Source organism: Peromyscus maniculatus, chromosome 4, assembly GCF_049852395.1.
Source record: "Peromyscus maniculatus bairdii isolate BWxNUB_F1_BW_parent chromosome 4, HU_Pman_BW_mat_3.1, whole genome shotgun sequence".
In the NCBI taxonomy this organism is placed as follows: domain Eukaryota; kingdom Metazoa; phylum Chordata; class Mammalia; order Rodentia; family Cricetidae; genus Peromyscus; species Peromyscus maniculatus.
Window position 1 is genome coordinate 46,916,286 of NC_134855.1, and position 16,476 is coordinate 46,932,761.

At 41.4% G+C, this 16,476-nt stretch overlaps 1 protein-coding gene and 1 long non-coding RNA gene across 2 annotated transcripts in view; both read right to left on the reverse strand.

Moving 5' to 3' along the window:
- Positions 1-7,496, reverse strand: part of Abcb11 (ATP binding cassette subfamily B member 11) — a 90,700-nt gene extending 83,204 nt beyond the window's left edge. The window contains exon 1 of the mRNA XM_015987591.3: positions 6,975-7,496. The gene's annotated coding sequence lies outside the window, so the exon portion shown is untranslated. The remainder of the gene's footprint in view (positions 1-6,974) is intronic.
- A 1,147-nt stretch (positions 7,497-8,643) lies between these two features.
- Positions 8,644-14,302, reverse strand: LOC121828667 (uncharacterized). Its single transcript, XR_006071142.2, has 4 exons — positions 13,973-14,302; positions 13,099-13,176; positions 10,678-10,816; positions 8,644-9,673 (listed from the first exon to the last, which is right to left on the reverse strand). It is a non-coding gene; the product is annotated as an uncharacterized LOC121828667 (long non-coding RNA).
- Positions 14,303-16,476: the final 2,174 nt, after the last annotated feature.

The window sequence follows — 16,476 nt, forward strand, 5'->3', positions numbered from 1 at the left end:
ACATTTTGTCTTGGTGTCCGTGAAGCAACCAAAACAACCAGCCTGAGCACAGACTGTCATATGTCTCTAGATTCTCAAAAATTGGGTTACAGGTTTATGAGTAAGAATGATAACTCTGTTTATTAATGATGTCAAAACTTGAGGGGAAATGATTGAAAATGATAACTCTGTTCTGTCATAGTTTATTAATGATTACTAAAAGATGAGCAAAAGGAAGTGAGACACATGTCCAAAAACAAAAATGATATGATCTATGTTTTGGAACATCATGAATGTACTCCTGCTAACTAAATTCTGTATAAAGAAACACTCTGGCTGCTAGTCAGTCAGGCTGCAAGATTCTCCGGACCACCATGGCCTGGCTCACTTGCTTCTCCCGCCGACTCCTTACACCCTCTGCAGGACCCATTCACCACCGGGGATGGCTCCCGGCAACTGGCACCTGGAACGTGGACTTACAGAGGTAATCTACTTGTGGTAAGGATTGGACTTCACCCAAAGGGTTTTAAGAGCCCCCTTGATAAAAAGTAGATGAAGAACTAGAATGGGGTGAAAAGATAATAATTATAAATAAGTCATGGGCCATAAAGAGTTTAAGAAAAAAGACTCTTTATAGATATAAAACAGAACTTTATAAAAGGTATGGGCCATAATGAGTCTAAATAAGAAAGATTTATTATAGATATAATACAACATATTCAAAAAGAAAAAAAGAGAAAGAAAAAAAGAGAGAGAGAGATTAAGATCCCGTTTAACTTACCCCAGAGAGTTAAGTTTTACCCCCTCAGATAAAAAGTCTAATACTCGCCCACGCTGTAGATTCCTTTCATGCTCTGTGTTACTGGAGGCTGGACCTCCAGGTAGCAATACCTGGCGCGTCAGGAACAGAGGTATTGAAAAGGTAATCAAGAAGACTGTCAAGGGCAGAGAGACAGCTCTTCTTGCAGATTGTCCAAGAAGAGGCAACCCCCTAATTGTCGCCACAGCTAGGACCTCGCTAAGGGGCCTGCAGACCCCCCCCCCATAGGAAAAGGCTGAGTGAGAAGAGTGAGAAGTAAGAAATATAAATAAAAAATAAAAAGTATAAATATGAGACAAACTAATTCCTCTGAGAGATAAATACATATTGATATCCTTAAAATTTTCCCTAAAAAAAAAATAATAATAATGTACCGATACTTGGATTGTCTGTGTAAATGTTATTTGTTTCTGTCTACTAACCTCCCTTATTTTCCTGGAAGAGAACGAGAGAGAGACTTCAAGGTCTCTTCTGCCAGCCAGCAACTTCTTTTGTTAACTCTTCTCTGTCCTGATATTGCTTTAAAAAAAAAATGTTGAAGTACTAGTTCATGATACTGGGAAAATAATGCTTTTGTTTCCACAGGAAAAAATAAAAATTTACATGGGTTTTGGTCATTTGAGTTCCATGAGTTACAAATACTTGCCATCATTTAAGAAAATTGGTTTCAAAGTATTGTTGGTTAAGATAAAGTTTTAAATAAATGATTTTTTGGTTTAAGGAAACAGTTTAAGATGTAAAATTTTAAAGGCTTAAGCATGTCATGAGGGTTGGAGTATGTGGTATTTTGGGTCTGTGAGTAAGTAGTTTGAGGTATAAAATTTTGGAACTTTAAAGTCTAACTCTAAAGTTTAAGTACGATGTAAGGTTTGAATATAAGTAAAGTTTATGTAGGGTCTAAGATGTAAAGGTTTTAGGTATGGGAATATAAAAAAAATATTTTGGGAAGAAGGAAAGCATGTAAAATGCAAGTTATTGGAATATGTAAAAGCAAGTTATAAAGGGCTGGGGATAAAAAGGCTTAAATAATGATTTTAAAAAGTGACTTGAGGTGTATAAAAGAATGAAACATGTTTCAGATTTCTCTCTCTTGCTATTCTACTGTTATATTGAGACTCCAAAGTTTCATAATTTTGCTCTAACAAAATACCATTTAAAAATTTCGTCTCTTTAAGAAGGTTCTTACAGGCTTCAAGAGATCTAAACCCACGATTGCCCACAGATGAAGACAGACTCAAAAAAGTACTATCAATCTATGGTTTGTTTCCCCAACTGCCTATTTCCTTGAGGGGCACATCTTTTTTTCTCTCTCTGAATATTGGAACCCCCCTTTCTCATCTGCCAAAACCATGCACTTAAAATTTCCAAATGTACACCTAAGAAAAAATTTCCTCTTTAAAATTTCTTAACTTCATATTCTGCCCATTAATATATATTTGTTCCAACAGATTTCTAATCACTTAAAGGTTACAGACTATTCCAACTGCTGCCCGCACATCCCTAGCCTCAGATGGTCCTATATCACCTGGACAACAAATGAGGCAGTCTACTCTTCCTGGACTTGGCCAACATTCTAGCCTTTTGGGTCCCCAGCTATGCCACAAATTTCAGCAGGAAGTAGTGAGATGATTACATCGCCCCTTATCATTCATTTATTAACAAAAAGCTGGAACATTAATTTGCTAATCTGGGATATATGGCTGTGGTGTCTGTTTAACATGTGTTATCAAAGAAATTACTAATATTCTCAATAGGCTAAAAGATTTGCTGCTACTTTAATTTGGGAATAATCCTAGGAGTTGTGCTTACTTTGATTCTTGTCCTTCCAGTCGTCTTTTTAAAACAAAAAAGGGGTAGATGGCACAGCCATATCTGAATGGAATGGCAGAAGTCACAAAGCCAGCACAGCTGCTTGACAAAGATCCAGCAGAGCTGAGACACATGATGGCTGCCATGCCACCTTTGATTTTCATATCCACCTGTTACATACTTGGGGCACTTTTAATATTTGTACAATTTGAGGATGTTGGATCGATGGAAAATTCTTTATGAATCATTTATGCCTTCTCCCAGGAATGCTGCTTCTAAGCTTACCCAGGAAAGTCCTGAACATACTATCCCCACACACACACTTTGAGGGAGATATCCTTATCAACTTGAAGGTCTTCCTTCAGAGGTCTCTTCATGAGGCTATGAGACATTCTTGAAACATCTGTCTCTGTACTTACACTGGAACAAGATATTCAAAGCAAAGTAAATTCAAAAAGGTCAACAAGATCCGGTAGGCTAGAGGAGTTGTCCACAGCTCAGATTACAAGCCTCTTCCCACTGTACACTCAGACAATTACGTGGCATACAACCCTGCCCCACATAGAAACATATTGATAAGCAAAGTACAGAGTGGAAAGGTGATAAAAGTATGAGGTGTCAGGACCTCCCTCTCTTAGAAGTTAGCTCATGCAGAGCCACTATAATGTCATATGACCAAGGAACAATGGAATGCCAGGATTAGACATATAGATCAATTCTATAAAGATATAAATATAAACATTGATTGTATTATGTCAGAATTTGAATAATAACTGCAAGAGTTTGGGTCTGAAGATTTTTCCTGGGCACTCTGACCACTAAGAGTTAATAACACACTGCCTGAGACATGGCAAAATGCCCAGGGTGACTTGAACATTTTGTCTTGGTGTCCGTGAAGCAACCAAAACAACCAGCCTGAGCACAGACTGTCATATGTCTCTAGATTCTCAAAAATTGGGTTACGGGTTTTATGAGTAAGAATGATAACTCTGTTTATTAATGATGTCAAAACTTGAGGGGAAATGATTGAAAATGATAACTCTGTTCTGTCATAGTTTATTAATGATGACTAAATGGCTCCCTGCAAGTGAGGGTGGGGTCCCTTGAGACCAGCAAGACATGTTCTTTTTCATTCAGTCACCAATTATTTTTCCTAACTTATTCCTTCATTTAAGAAGTTTCTGTTTGCTGCTGTGCATATATATCTTCAGCAGTATTAAGAGGCCAAAAGTACAGTGCCTTCCCTCAGAGTTTGGAGTTTCATAGGTCCTGCTGTTACTTGCTGCTCCACTGTGTTTTTGGATGGAGGGCACATTGGGAGTTGATGCAAGATCTTACTACATAGCTCTCTGGCCAGGAACTCATATCTCTGAGTCCTGACTAATCCATCTTCAGCTCCATGAGCTGATACTGGTAAAATCCACAAAGGAAGAGAACGTAAGTTTCTTCTGCCCTTCACACTTCTACACCTAATCCCCTCGCTCCTTCCCTAACTCTGCCTTTCAGGGTTATTGTGGTCAACCCACTAACCTGAGTCCACTCTCCTATCCTAGCCCCTTGGCAATCCCACACATGAGGTTTCCTATGGTTTGTGTCTTTCTGGACATCCTTATAATTCATTTCTGTGGTCTTTATTTTATTATGAAAATGAAACATTCTCAAAGACAAAGCTTTATTCCCATCGTAGATTTCTATATTCATAACATCATCAATGTCCTTTAGCAAAGACCACCATGAACACAACTCTGAGTTGAGTAACAGAGGAGAGCACATTGATGGCCATGAGGTAGCTCAGTAAGAGAGTGTCAGAAAGGTCCAGTTATGGGACTTGGGTTTCCATTAGGTCAGCTAAAGAAGGGAGAGTCTCTAAATAGATGCTGTCAACAAGTTGGGATGCTTTAAGATGGGTAAAGAAATGGCACTCACTCATGCTCTGCATTTTGTGGCCGAACTGTTAACTGTTCTTGTGTTATTTCATTTTATTATGTATGTTCTCAGAGTAAGGTCTGTGGTTAGTGTTGGGCAGTTGCTTGTTTTAGGAGAATAACAGAGCTTAACTGAAGTGGCAGACCAGCTACTGGATGTCGGAGGGCTGTGGAGAAACCCAGTTTTCAATGATAAACAGACTTGTTTGCCAGGATCTTCAGGATAAGCCCCCTCCTTCAGAAGTTTATCTTGTTTTTGTCTTGTCTCCCTTATCAACAGAAGCAATCACAATGCTTTCTCAGCTAATTCCTTCTAATGCTTAATTAGCACCTAAATTATTTTATCCATTGCCAAAAGCCATAATCAGAATGTGTTCATAATTTGCAATAATAATTTTTTAACAAACACAAGAGAATTCAGAGCTGAAAACAAGATTTTATGCTTTCTTTCAAGATTTTTTTGCTTTTCATTTGAATTTTTTATATATTGAATTGTTTTCATCTCCCCCAAATCTTTCAGGAAAAGAGTGAGAATTTCCAAGGTCTTTCAGAAAAAAAATCAATTTTCTAAAACATCAGAGAATCTAGCAGTTAAAAGCAGAAATTAAGATTTTTATGCAGTGGTTGGCTGACTTGGCTACCTAAATAGGAACCCCTCAAGAAGACTTAATTGACCACACTCAGTGTCTTTCTCTGTCCAATGACATGTGATATTTAACTTGCCTACTACATAAGCTTCTGTTCAACTTCTGTTGATAAAAGATAAAAGATGGAATCTTATTAACTCAGGAACAAACACTGAAGGTCAGTCCCCTGGTCATAACTGGCAGGCACAGCGACAATCTTTCTATCTTAGAGCATTAGCACCAGCTTGTAGAAGTCCACTGCTGAGCAGAAAGGCAGAGACAAGCATCTGCCTGGGTTGTCTGGGAGAACCTGGGGTGTGATAGCATCCAGAGAAGAGTCTGAATGAGGGACCCTGCAGACACTCCAGATGAGGGAGATGGACACAGGGTCCTCAGAGCCATGCAGGTGCAGGGCAAAGATCCTGGGAACACAAAAAAGTCAATGTCCACCAGTTTCTTGTGTGCACCTCATGGTGGCCAAGATGCACTGTGGCATGGTGGAAATATCAGACTAGAGCAGCAGATGAATGGGTTGAACTTCTCAAAGGGCCTGGTCCACACTAACAACTGACTATTGGTATTACAGAAGGGAAGGGGGGATGGAGGAAGGGAGGGAGGGAGGGAGGGAGGGAGGGAGGGAGGGAGGGAGGGAAGAAGGAGAAACAGACTCTCAGAAACTGATTTCAGAGTAAAAAATCCTATAGTCCTACTGCAATAAAGGCAACCAGCTGACTACCTGCTTGCGTGCTTTCTCCCTCTCTCTCTGAATCATGGTTTTACTGGAATATTGTTATTACACTCACCCATTTTTTTTATTGTCTTTTGTTGCATCACTGAGTATCTCTGACATAAACTGAATGTCCTTCACTGTATTAACTCTCTGGCTCTTTACAGAAAATCCTCCCACTCCAGTACCACGGAGTCAGTTCAGAACAGTGAGAAAATCCTCAAGGATGTGATTTTTCAACTAAAATACTGTCTAGAGCTCCAGCCTTCTAACTAGCTTCCCCCCCATGGAGCTTCTGGACTAAGCAAAAGACGGCTGACAGACTCATGGAAGAACCGCAAATGTGATGACCGTACGTGAAGGGGATGCGTGGGCAGCAGCTTGGGAAGCTCTGGAATAAACACGTCCACCAAGAATTTGCCCTGGAGAAAAACTCAAACTAGACAGGGAAGGGAGGAGCGTATGGAAGGCCCAGACCCCAGAGACAGAACAGGGGCAAAGGTTAAAGAATACTGCGGGTCTGGGGGAGGGGGAGTACAGGCCACCTCTGGAGCTGCCCTTGATCCCTTGGTTCCCCGTGATCTTTAACACTGGGGTCTTGGGGCTTTATCCCAGGAACAATGGAAGCTTATGAAGAGCTTCAGGCACAAAAAGACTAACAGGTATTTAAAAGTCTCAGGTAAGGCTTGAGATTTTGTGATTATTAGATCAAATAGGATCATGCTTTTATAACACCAAACTTTATAACATCATGTTTAAAGAGCATCTCTCTGGAATTTTTACTTTGGGTGATACATTTTTTTCAATCTATTTACCCATTTTTAACACACACACACACACACACACATTTTCAAGACAGCTGATGTACAAACTGGCATTGTTGTAAGACAGTCACTAAGCTTCCTCATTGAATGTACCAAGAAACCAGCCATGCACCTTCACACATGACCCAAGGGCTGTAGCCTTATCTTAAGACAACACTAGGATTTGGGTAAATCTGAAGCACAACCCCAATAAACAGAGATTTCAACAAAAAAGACTTGGAAAGCATAGACTTAAAATGTTACAGGCAAATGCAAGTCACTTACCTATGGTTGTGAATTTGAAGAAGCCAGGAGAAGCAAGAGACTCCACTGTGGAAAGTCAGGGTTGTACACCCCTTTCCAAGTTCAGCTTACATCGTAATGAAGCATTGAACAGAAATCAGGCCTTTTCCAGGACACTATTTGCTTATAGGTCAATGCCCTAAAGTCCAGATCTAGCACAGTTCAGCACCATGAGAGGAAAGGTCAACCATACTCAGAGCAGTAACCCCCAAACCCAGAGTGCACTAGGAACCTTCCGAGGCTATCAACAAGCTCTAGAAAGAGCTATTTGCCTTAGAATGAGGCCTAATGGTAGAGAGCCTGCAAGAGGCCTGACTCTTCTTTTGTAAGCCCTTGATTTTAAAAATTTACTTTAAAAATCTAACAAGACAAAAATACTGCTAGTCTTCTTGCCTCGATTTGAAGTGGCCCTTGTGACATCCTGGGGTTGTGGGTCCTTGGTGATCTGGAACCAGCCCACCTGGCTTTGTGGAGAATTGATATCATGCAATTGTCTTCTTGCTCAGAGGTCTGAGCACACAGGTGACCCTTGAACCCTGGCCTGATTGGTTACTGACAGTAACCACAAGCTCTACCCACCAGCCACAGTAGAAATGCGTGACTTTAAAAACACATTTCCATTAACAAAGACTCAAGGCAAATAAATGCTTAGAGCTACCCAGGTCTCCTTTTCTGTCTTCTTACTATTAACTCCATCTATTTCTAAAAACAAAAAAGAAAAAAGTGTAGTCTTTTTTTTTTTTTACTATTTTTCTTCTTTATTAATTTGAATTACATTTTTTAGAAGTAATACAGTCTTATGATTCAAAATGCTATTTATTTTTTATCTTTCTCCTTGCAAAGGGTTAGTAGTAAGATTGTGAATGTGGGGTCACAACGTGTACCCCAAGTCAGGGCTGGCCACCTGTCATTTATAAGTCAATAAAAACATGCAAATTAATAATGGAAAGCAGAAAAAGGAGATTTTATTCAGTGAACACTCAGTCCCTGGGCTCTTGAAGTAAGATCAAAGTTTAAATAGAGCACCAATGAAATGCACATCTAAGCAGCTCCAGTAAAGGTGTGGTCCTGCCGCCCCCCACCACCACCACTGACTGTGCTTCAGTCTTGCTCCTGTAAGGTAGTCTGACTAGTTGTTAGAACTGTTTGAAGCCTCAAGAGACAACCCCAAGCCCGACCCTGCTGGTATCTCTTCCTTCTCCCAGTGGGAGATTCTCAAGGAAATTTCCATTTCTTTGGGGTGCACTGCTCCTGTAGTCTGATGGTCAGATTGAGAGACACAAAGTGGCTCTTTAGAAGGTTTTCATTTCTTCCAAGCCAGACCATGAGAAAGACCTTCCTAAAGCATGCCCACCATGCCAGCAGATGGCTATTGAGCAAAAAGCCTGGATGTTGCAATACAGTGGCATGCATGTTTACCTAAGGGGGTGAAGACAGGCCAAGAATGACTTTCAGAGGCAGGGAGATGAATTGCAGTCTGAGAATGAAATATCAGCCCAGCGGCACAGAATAACAGGGAATGGCCACCTGTGAACTCTTTTGCTTCATTATTATCACCCTGCAGATCAATATGAGTTGTAAAAATTCAGAACTCATCATCTTGTTATGCCCAGGTTGTGGAGACCCCCAAAAGACCATCACATAGACCGAATCCCATATGTAAAAGCAAAGAGCCTTTATTTTCAAGCTCGGAGCTTGGACTCTCTGCTGATGAAGTGGTAAGAGCAGAGAGCCCCAAGCCCAGGCAGGGTGGACATTTTATCATAGCAGAGGTTAGGGTGAGGGGGTTTCTAGGGTGCAGGACCCTGATTGGCTGACATTTGTCTAGGGGTATAGGGAATGTTTGTAATGGCAGGTATTTCCCCTTAGATGCAGGCCCTCCCTGGGTGGTCAGCTCATGGCTCTTTCTGGATCCTGGTGTTACCCACCAGTTAGCCTATTACAGAAGCTGTGTCTGGGCCTCTAAGCCTGTCGTGGCAGTTGTGTGGTCAAGCTATTTTGGGCTCCCCCACATTCTCTCCTTCACAAGTGCCAATGACAGGACTCAATCACGAGTCCTATCTACCCAGGGGTTCAAGGGTATTGGGACCTAAGAACCACAGATTTTTCTAGGTCAGGGACATCTGTGTCTATTGCTATTCTTAAGGCCCTGTAGCACTGATCTTTGAATACAACTAGATTATAATCTTGAATAATATGTTTAAGGCCATATATTACCTCTTTGGTTCTTCACAAAGAGAATCAAGTATCTTATCCAGTTGCAGAGCCATTTTAGTTAATAAATTTATCAACTGACAACTCTGAACTTGTTTTCCTAGTCTGTCAATGGGCATTATAGTTAACCGTTTTGTCCCCTATGCCATGGAGTTTCCTTTTTGACCCAGCATTTCAACCTATTTTTGGCAGAGGATGTGGGACAACATTCTCTTGTGAAAATGCTTTGAGCTGACTTTGGGGCATTGTTGTCAGGGTTCCAAAAAATGCTGAAAAGCTACTCAAAGGCTGGGCAATGGGGCATCTGTCAGAAGCATGTGGCTATCTGTTCCAGCTGTAGAGATGGGGAACAATCATGTTGGCTGGGCTGGTCCACATCAGCTTTTAGTGAATCCCGAGCTTCGAGTTGTTTGGAGCAGTGTAGTCAGCAGCTGAAGCTTCGAGTTGACTGTCAACCAAGTGGAAACCTGGTGAGACAATTTTAAATTAGGAACAGAAGTCAAAATTTATAAATTTATTTGGAACTTTTAGGCCCATAGTCTTTAGTAATTGGGAAGGGCAGGAGTCCCAAGACCAGGAGAGAGAAAAAATATTATCCGTAGGAATAGACAAGTAGTCAAAATTTAAGCTGTACTTTTCTGGAGTCCTTCTAACCTCTGTGAAGTGGACCCAAGTTTTATGACTCTTTTAATCCTCTGAGGCCTGTATAAATTATCTTACAAAATGACATAAAAGTTTTAGATATATTAGGATTACCAATCTGTACTGAAAACCATATCATAGACAAAGCAAGTCATAGGTATCTGTAAAACAGCAGAAGTAAACTCATACCTTTTATGAGTCCTAGCAAAAAATACAGATTTAGGTTAAAAGCACATGGATTTTACTTCTGTCCAGAGAGCCAGGTATAAATTGGACAGAGTTTTTTTTTTGGCCTGATGAAAAGCACTTTTAAGTTTATATTTAGATGACAACTAAAATAAATCTAAAATGTTGAGCTTGTGTCTGAACAGTAAGTAGTCACTGCTCTACCAGCTTATCAGAACTCTATTAAATGTTAATTAAGCTCTAAACTTTTATATCATAGAAGGGGAAAGCAATCTGAAACATTTTTCATAATTTAAATCGTTTATTTATATCTTTATAATTTGCATTTATATCTTAAGTCATTTTTTGAGATCCTCAAAGTTTATAAGCTTTTATATCTTCAGAACTTTATATATCTTAAAACATTCTTAGACCCTCAAAACTTGTATAGACGTTCATATCCTTATACCTTTTTTTCAGATCCATATTTAAACCTTTATGACTTATTTAAACTTTCATATCTTAGAACACTTTCTTAAAAATGAGCTAACAAGCTGGCTATAGCCTTGTGGAAGGATCTGGTTATCTGATGCTACCAAGCTGACAAAGTTATAGCTAGCCTAGCTGTCAGTACTATCAGAGATCTGAGAAGGATAAATTATACCTGAGTGCAGACCAAGCAGCTTCCGTTCTATAAATGACAGCGACTAGTCCATACCCAGGTTTCCATAGCATTAGAGGCACAAGTATCAGAACAACATCAATCTTCTTTGGCCATCAGGCCCATAAGGAGAAAGTTTTTCCTATAAAAGAGGGACACGAGGAAGACTGATCTTAGTTTGTCTAGGCAAAAGAAATGCAATCGATTCTCCAGTGTCCTGCTGCTTGTCCACAGACTTCGTCAGGTCCTGACAGCAGGTGTTGTATCAGGGCATCTCACTCTGTGGTCAGGATTGCCATAATCCAGCTGGAGACATTGTGGTGCCCCGTAATCTTCTTTGCAGACCTTGGATCACTGCTAAGATCTGGGAGTCTGTCTGATATAATAAGCTTTTAGATCAACATATTCTGCAGATCACTGAAGTATGAGAGCTGTCCAGGGATATCTGAACAGACAAACTTTTATTCTAGTTACTTGTTTTAAACTCAACCCTGAAAACATATGCAAGGGACTAAGTAAAGCTTATCCCTGTAATTAATTACATCAGTACTTAGCATGACTACAATTAAAGAACTTGATTATTTATAAGGTACTATTTACTTGTGTTCTCTAATAGTCTACAAAAGGTAGCCTTAAAAACAATGATTTTGAATTGAAGCTCTTATAGTATCAAATACAGGTTCAGTAAACAAACCAAAACAAAATAGCCATATGTTAATGGAAGGGCCATAAGTTCCTTTTACCAAAGATAAAGGGGGTGGCTCCCTGTTTAGCAAGCGGGAACTTTCTCCAAGCCCCTGAGGGAATGGGAGCTTTATCTAAAAGCCTGACATTGGGGAGGAGACTTTATAGTTTTATCTCTGTTAAGTATGAGCCTTAAAAACAATTTCTCAATTGAGGTTTCTTTTAGAATCAATATAAAACATTTATATGACTCAGTTTATCCAAACTGCTTAAGCTTAAGCAAAGACAAAGAGGCTAGACATACATTCTTAAGCCTGAATAGTCCTTGAGTAAGGAGAAATATTCTCCAAGCCACTAGTTCTCAACTTTCCCAATGCTTTGACCTTTCAATATAGTTTCCCATGTTGTGATGATGACCCCCTCATTACCAAATTTTTCCCATTGCTATTTCACAATTGCAGTTTTGCCATTGTTATGAATCTCAATGCAAATATCTGACACACAGGTGGTCCTAGGCTATCCCTGTACAAAGGTTTTTTTGTTTTTTTTTTTCTTTTAGTCCCCAAAGGGTCAAGACTCATGGAGTCAGAAGTTATTCAAAGCCCTTTGTTTAGGTCATTGTTTTGCTGTATCACAAGAAATGAGCATCACAGTTTCTGGTGATATATCACCTGGGTGACTCTTACATTACAAAGTTTAGTTGCCAGAGCAAGGTATATTCTTGTGTATAAAAGCATTGAGTTTCAGCTTTAATATTTAATAAATATCTTATTTATTAAACACATGTAGCCATCTATTTAAATTTTCTAGAAGCTTGTTGAACACTTGGCAAAGACATAAGTACTTAGGTGTAAATCTCTTAAGTTAGCTTTTGTTAATCTGAATAGATCTTTATAACCCTAGTAAAAGATGGTTGTCAGCCACATGGCTGCCTACATCATGATGAGGTCCCCAGCCAAGATGGAGGAAAGCCATGTGATTGCTGTTTAAAACATGTTTTTCTAAAATACTTAAATGCACACATACGCACAATTGGATCCAAGTTACATACACATACATGCAGAGTTAAAGCTAGCTTATATTCACACATATAGAGTTAAATCCAAGTCACATACTTGTCCATATACATACTGTAAGGATTCGGTCCTTAATTACGTCATCAGCCTTCAACGGTGTCTTAGCCTAAAAAGCGGGTGGGCCCTCTGTGCGCTCTCTGTCTCTTTCCTTTCCGCTCCTTCATTCTGCCTGGACCTCCTTCTCTTTCCTCTCTCTCTCTCTCCCTCTCCTTTCCGCTCCTTCCTCCCGTCAGCACCACTCTCCCCCTCTCCCCCTCCCTCTTTCCCTCTCCTCCGTCTCTCCCCTCTCCCCGGCCCCCCCCCCCAATAAAGCTCTAAAAGGTAACCATGGCTGTGATTCTTTCAATCAGCACGCTCCTCCGCCGGCATGGGCGACGACCAGCCACGAGGATCAGTACCACAGCATAAACAACACATACACTTGTATATATCTCCATTTTTAACATAAACATTTTGCAGTGAAGAATCATCAGGGGTTTTTGTTTTTGTTTTGGGGTTTGTTGTTGTTGTTGTTGTTGTTTTGGTTTTTCTTAAAATGAAAACCAACCAGAACTAACCTAATATGGTCAAATTTTAAATTCAGTATTTGCAGGTACGAGAAACCTCAACATAGATCACATCCCCTCTGGCCTTCTACAACCTTCTATGTACCTTCAGTCCATACCTTTGATTCCTCAGACATTTACTTCACATTCCTCTTATCCTTTTCTTCTCTTTATTATTCCAGTCTTCTGCTTCCTCTCTTGTTTTTAAACACAGAAACTTAGTCATTTTTGTGGTTCCCCTCAGTAGTCTAGAATACATTGTATGGCTAAAATATTTCAAACAACAACAGATGCATATACCATAACAAGAATAACTCTAAATTTACGTGGACACTGTACCAACGTGAAGCATCTGAAACTAGCAGTAGGGTTTTTTTTTTTTTCTTCTTTTTTAACCAATAATAATTTGTAGCCAACCGCTCTAAATGATGACAAATATTTATAATCTATTGGATCTGAACGATCAAAGTAGCCCTGATGGCGGGATTATAACATAGCCGTAGCTTAGCAACCATAGGCAGTGATACTCCATTCCACTCTTGGAGCCAAACCATGGTCAGGTTTGGCAGGCAGCCCCCAGGGCAAGTCTTGGGAGCCCTACCCATCAGCATGAAAGGGGACAGCCAGCATGCAGCATGGGGACAAAAGATTGTTGTTAACCTCAGAGTCTCAAGTGCACAAGACTGGCAAACTGGAAGGGACTCCATGCCCCTCCGGGGGAGGGCTCCTGTTGGCTACTCCTTGACTGTGATCCCAGAGGGGCAGTTCTCTGCCAGCCCCACTGTATGCCCGGGTCAGGCAAGTTCTGAGCTCTGTGAGGCCCCCACCAGCTCCTGCCTGCTCAGCACTGCAAAGTCTCCACCCCAAGGCTCCCGGCACAGGAGCCTGGTCTCCAACCTGTGGTGTCCAGCCCTGCAGTGCTCTTGGCCTGCCCAAGCGCCCATTGGCTCGGTGGTGACCCAAGTCCCTGCCCCTGCCCCTGCCGCTGCTCACCAGACATGCAGCACCACAACAGTGTGCTTCTCTGCCTGCTGCTGCATGTGCTCTGGGTCCAAGAGCAAGGGAGCAATGGGGGGTAGGAGTACTCTTAGTGAAATGAATGATAAACGGTGCTGGTTACTGGCGGAAAGGTCACGGTCATACAGAACCGGGTTGCTTAGTAGCAAAGAGCTTTACTAGGAGGAAGGGGAGGAGGGACAAAAGAACCAGGCCTGGGGAGGAAAGAGAGAGAAAGATGGGGGGGGAGAGCAGAGCAGAGAGAGATGGTGGGGTCTGCATCTGGCTTTTTAAGGTGCAGATTGTATGACCACACCGCACGTACGTACGTAGTCACCAGCGCACACTGATGATGTAATACACAAGACCCTTTGCTTAACTCCTGAACTGCGCATGTGCAGTCATGTAGCTGGAGTGAGGGCAGAATTCTAACACTTAGTCTGTCCCAGTTCAACCAAAGGGACCCTCTGTCCCTTCTGCTGGCCATCCGGCCCCAAAGGCTGTCCATGTACAGTTTCTATCTGGAGTCACAGCATGTACATAAACCCAGGCATAAAATACACATACTTGTGGCCACATTTCTCACACATTCACGTAGGCAGGACATTCCACCAGAAAGGCAAACAGAACATTTTCCTAAGGAAACAGTGTCAGCGGACCAACTCAAAAATCCTAAAATAAGAGTCTATAGTTTTGGTAAGTCAGGAAGAGAACAAAATTACAACACACAAGACAACAAAACAGCTCTCCTAGTGCCTGGAGACAAACCCAAAAGGAAGACACTGGGGTCATGCCGTCCCCGGCTATACAAATCAAATTCAAATACAAATCTACCAAAGGGATCCAAACCCGTCCAAAGAATCTTCTGCAGGTACTTACAAATTTGGGGCTCACTTACAAAAGGATATCCCAAAAGTCCATTTACAAAAAGATTTCCAAACAAAAGTAAACACAGAAAACACGAACGTAAACTCGGACACACAGAAAATGTACTGGCCAGCTTCAGGCTCTATGGGCAGTGGTCCTGGTGGGCTTGGGGGATCCCAGAACAAGCCCCCACATGTTATGCTCAGATTGTGGGGACCCCCAAAAGACCACCATGGAGACAGAATCCCATATATAAAAGCAAAGAGCCTTTATTTTAAGCTTGAAGCTTGGGATATCTGTCTGACTCAGCGGTGAGAGCAGAGAGCCCCAAGCCCAGGCATGGTGGGCATTTTATCACAGCAGAGGTTGGGGTGAGGGGATTTCTAGGGTTCAGGACCCTGATTGGCTGACATTTGTCTAGAGGTATAGGAAATGTTTGGAATGTCAGATATTTCCCCTTAGATGCAGGCCCTTCCTGGGTGGGTTAGCTCATGGTTTTTTTCTGGATTCAAGTGTTACCTGATAGTAAGCCTGTTACAGAAGCTGTGTCTGGGCCTCTAAGCCTGTCATGGAAGTTGTGTGGTCAAGCTGTTTTGGGCCCCCCACAAAAAAAGGAGCCTGCGAGCCTCTCTTGAGGTCATCATTTTGTCTTTGTGTTGAATGTGTGGTCCCAGCATGCCGGTACCTTTATTTTTGAGATAATAAATGCTTTTGCTGATTGTGTACATGGATGGTGGTCTTTTGTGGGACTTCTCCAGAGCCCTAACACCAGTCTGCCTGATGCCTTGGCTGATGAGTTTTCATGTCTGAGTTTTATCCAGAACACCTCCCTCTTGTGATGCATCAGTCTTGGAAATGATCCTTTGCTGGCGCTTGTTTACAGGCAAGCACGGGTCACGGAGATGTGTGCCAAGTGATTATAATTTTAGCGTGGGTGGTGTCTACTACTCCCTAGTTCAGAGCAAGGTGGTTCATACTTCATACAATGTAGACTGGTAACAGGGATCAGTTTTGCCAAATTAGTCAAGCACGTCTTGAAAAGCAAACAAGTAAACTCTTGAACTCTGTGTCTATCTTTCTTTAAACTTTCCAACCACATATACAGTGAAAAATAAGATAGGCACTTTGTCTTTATTGTGTTCCAGATAGATGCTTAGAGTCTTGTAAGCCTTTTTTATTAATGCTGGGTGACGCCTGAAGAACCAGGAACCGTGGCCTATGAAATGCTGCTGCAACAGTATACTCAGTGTTCTCTTAAGGAACCAAACTGATAGAATGAATACATACAATAAAAGTGGATTTATTAGACTGGCTTAAGGATGTGGTCCAGGTTCAGGTCCAACAAGGTCTGGTTCATAATGGAAAAGCTAAGAATCTGGTAGTTGTTCAGTCCATGAGACTGGATGTCTCTGCAGTGCTAATGCCAAAGCCCTGGAAAGTTGCTGGTCCTCTACTACCTGGTCTATGTGTCCTCCAACCAAACACAACACCAAATTCCTTCAGAAATTAGTGCCACATCGAAGACATAAAAGATGGAGCTCCCACTGCAAATCCCTTCAACGCTCCTAATTGACCTGTGCAGAAGACAAATGGGTCATTGAGAGTGGCAGTTGACTGTCACAAACTCAATCAAA